The 4,176-nt window shown below is 36.8% G+C and overlaps 1 long non-coding RNA gene across 1 annotated transcript; it reads right to left on the bottom strand.

Moving 5' to 3' along the window:
* Nucleotides 1-2,875: 2,875 nt before the first annotated feature.
* LOC142760667 (uncharacterized) lies at nucleotides 2,876-3,963 on the bottom strand. The gene is made up of 3 exons (XR_012883349.1): nucleotides 3,434-3,963; nucleotides 3,274-3,327; nucleotides 2,876-3,133 (listed from the first exon to the last, which is right to left on the bottom strand). It is a non-coding gene; the product is annotated as an uncharacterized LOC142760667 (long non-coding RNA).
* Nucleotides 3,964-4,176: the final 213 nt, after the last annotated feature.

The raw sequence follows: 4,176 nt of genomic DNA, 5'->3' as shown, positions 1-4,176 counted from the left end.
CTATGTGGATTTACACACTGGGAACCTTGAATCCTAGGGGACTAAATAATGAAATAAAATTTAATATGTTCCTTTGAATAGATGGGAGCCAAGAGGCTGTTTTGTCTCCTAGCATTGTATTCCCTTCTCATCTCTCGGTATTTTGGAGTTACCTAGTATTAGATAAAAACAATACTTTATGGATGAGTGTTGGATCAAAAAATGGGACCCTAATTATTTCATCCTTGGAGAAAGACTTAGTAAAATTGAGTGTGAAATTTTTGGATCAGATAATTCTTTTTCCCTTGGAAGCCTAGTGTGTGTCTTTGGTCTGGATATCCCATTTCTTATACATTGGTAATCTACTTTTAGTGGAATGAGTATGAACAATTTTATTTCCAATATGAAATGATTAATTAATTGGATAAATAATATAAAATAAATGAAGATTATATCCATCTCTTGCAATCCTATGTAGTGAGGAGAGTTGCGGTTTTGGTCCCCGTGGGTGGTGGGAATTAGGGATCCATTGTTCTATGGACACTGGATCCCTCTTCCTGCCCCCTTTGGGATCCCTCGACAGCTTCTACCATGTGCCATAGTCTTATACATATATACATAATTTTATGAAATTTAGTAGTAAAATTATCAAACTAATCTTTATTGTATTAAAATCAAATTGATTCGGGGGTGGTGGGGACCCGGGTCCTAATACCTTAACAGGTGATGGTCCTCTCTCCCTGCTTCCCCTGAAGTATTATAAGAATTTCAAATCGTATATGTATAGGGAATTAAAAAATTAATAAATCGATCAGACTTCGGCGTCTTTTATTTAAAAGGTCTAATAAAGGATCCGTTATTGAAGAAAAATTTGTTCCTTCAGAAATCCAACATAGGGTCTGGATATTAGTAGTCAACCGTATTTACGGAAGAATTTATATTAATAATTGAGTTCAGGTAGCAATTGTACTCCTATGTAAAATTCAGTTATTGGTCTTATCTTGATAAAGTATAGACACACCACTGATTGCCCTTTCTTTGAAAATACCGAATATACTTATGGATGTGATTTAATGGATATAGGAATTGCATGTTTGAATATAAAAATGTCTATGTCGGTTATCAAAATTGAGAGATGGATAGCATTATGGCATCTCATGAAAGATCTAGATATATTATTCTATAATATCTTTCAAACATTATGTTTTTTATCATTGAACCAATGAATGAATTTGGGACACTATAAATATGGTGTGTTTGGCAGTACCTGTCAAACTGCTCTGAAGAAATCCCGTTCAGGGATGAAACGCGTCAGCTGTTCTAATTAACGGGGCGGGTAGTGACGTCCAAACCCTGCCCTGAGAATACCTGTCCAGTGTTGAAGATCACACGTGGAAGGAGACATACTCTGGAAGTTTTATTTATCTGGTTGCCGGTGTGCGATCCTGTTCCATTGGGTCTGTTCCTCTCGGAGTGCCCTTATCCAGCTGATATACCGGGGTGCGATCCTGCATTGTCGGGTGGAGATTTGAAGGCTTTGAAATTTATGTGTGGCCACACAAAGTGAACTTTCCTTCTGTGGAGATTTGCTATTTTCCACCTCAGAGCTGACCGCTTCCCTGCATGGTTTCCCGGCACTTGCTGGATGTCGAAGGTAAAGGTAAAAAACCTATAAAAGTTGATGTCTTGCCTCAAAGCCTAATATCATGAGAGCTACACATTGACCCAAAGGTCTGTGAAAAGACTTCCTATCACCATAAAATCTGATTTGGATCTGAGGATTCATTAATGAGAAGGAAAAAAAGCACGCTGTTAACCACATTCCTTTAATTCATGAGGCTATTTTCCTATCTTGAGAGTAAAGTCATGTTACTTACACATAAAGTGAATTTCTTTAAAAATTTCATTACCAGCTACTCCAAATAGGAACTCTGGCCATTTTGTGATAAAAATAATATATATGTTTGAAAACCGCAAGTGTGAACACAACCCAGCGGTTTTTCATTTTTTGAAATCTTTCAAAATTGTTTATACATATATAGTTTGATATATATCCATCAGGCAATATCACCTATGTTTTGAAGGTTCTATTGTATGTTTTCTTTCCTGGCCAGGAGATTTCTCTTTTTAAATTGTAAATTTTGTATTCATGTATAAATTAAATGTTGCCGGTATTATCTGGATTCAAAAATAAAATACTATGTTAAATTTTATTTAACCCAAGAGTGCCTAGTTATATTTCTGGATCATTTTTCTTTTTTTCTATTATCTTTATCAGGAATGGCACCGTGCTATATTATATTGCAATTTTGGGTTTGTTAGGTATGGTTTGGTTATAACCACATATTTTTTCTATATACAATACCATGATATAGTGCTGGACGGAGTACCGTTAACAGGCGGTGCCACAGTAGGGGGGCCCAGAAAATTTAGCTGTATGGGGCCCTGAAATTCCTGCCCATCCGAGCCTATCTTGCTACTGTCTGAAGCTACCATAGGTACACCTATACGAACTATAGACTTTGACCTGTGTCCTGTTGGCCAGCTGCCATACCGTTAAGGCGGTACGGCCTAGTGGGTCCACGCACCCAACGTGACAATTCAGACAAGTGAACCGATACTTAGGAAAGGGGAATATATTAAAAAAGATATTTGCATTGATGGGAATTAATTTCCTCCGTAGAGAATGGTTATAAAGCCGAGTGACAACCATTATGGTCATCATCAGAACTCCTCCATGACTTTCCCGGACTCTCCCCTCTCCCCAGCCTCAAACTCTGTATATCTACCCATCAAGCAGAAAACACATGAAGTGAAAGGTGAAAGAGAAAACAGAAGAACAGAGTTTTTAAAATATTTTTTTTTAATTTCCGCAATGATAATAATGAATTAATTAAATCCAGGTGCCAAATTTAGGAAAGGTATTGCCGCTGATGATGATTGATGTTCGGGCTCTACATGTTGTCTCGTAGCTTTGTGTTTGATGTCCTATATGCCGCCTCAAATAAAATCCTTTCTTTCCCTTTCGAGGATCCAGTAAGTCTTCGTCGACTTTTGAATGTTTGTTGATAAAAAAGTTATATTCTGCGTTTTTCCTTTTTATAAGATGTCAAATTGCGCGTATTAAAATGTGATGATGGTTCTTCATGGTGACCTGTAGAAGAACACATACGTTATAACCAGAAGAATATCCACACACACACCTACTATTTACGAGGGGGTGGCTGCTTAGTATTAATATTGCACACAGATACTTCTGAAAGGATGCCAGTCACACGGTTGACACATACTCACTGATGTATTGATGTTCTGGTGTCCATATCTGATGAAAATTATCGATGGTAATGTCTAGAAAAAAAGAGGAAGGAATGACTTAAACACATTGATTGTAGTTATATACATAATACACATCCAGAATAACTGTCCCGGACTGGGGAGGGTCTCAGATACTTACTGTTCATTCTGATTCTTTGCTGCCCATATCTGAAACTGTAGATGTTATTATCTAGAAAAAGGGCAATAAATTAAGCAGATTGATTGACAGGTCACTTTCACGTGGCAGTATTTTGGTCATTATTTTCCACCAGTATTTATCAGCCAATACCAGAAGCAAAATAGAAATATAAAAAGTATAATGGAAAGATTTGTAACTTCATGTTTTGGACCAACTCCTGGTTTTTGCTTATAAATACTGATACAAAATAATATATAAAAACTGCTGTGTGAATGTGGCCTTATATCCTTATAGGACATAATATACAAACAGAATACATGTCCTGGACTGGGAAATGTCCCTGACTGGGGAGAGTCTCGTATACTGACTACTGATGTTCTGATGTTTTTCTAATATTTTGCTGCACATAGCTGATAGAAATTGTTGATGTTATTGTCTAGAAAAAAAGGAAAGGAATGGGTTAAGGAAATTGTTTGACTGTAGCTATGGTATATAAACATGTGGTATATGCACAATATACACATAATACACATACAGAATATAAGTCCTGGACAAGAATGGCCTGGTCTGGTGGGGGTCTCCTATACTCACCATTTATTCCGATGTTTTTCTTCCCCTGACACTTGATGTTATTGTCTAGAAAGAAGGGACAGAGTTAAGCAGATTAATTGACAGGTCATTTGTCAGTTCACACAGCAGTATTTCGGTCAGTATTTTGCTTCAGTTTTTTTTTTAAAGCTAAA

The sequence above is a fragment of the Rhinoderma darwinii genome, chromosome 4, assembly GCF_050947455.1.
Source record: "Rhinoderma darwinii isolate aRhiDar2 chromosome 4, aRhiDar2.hap1, whole genome shotgun sequence".
Classification (NCBI taxonomy): Eukaryota; Metazoa; Chordata; class Amphibia; order Anura; family Rhinodermatidae; genus Rhinoderma; species Rhinoderma darwinii.
Note: the sequence above shows the minus strand (reverse complement) of the source record. Positions and strands in the feature narration are given on the sequence as shown.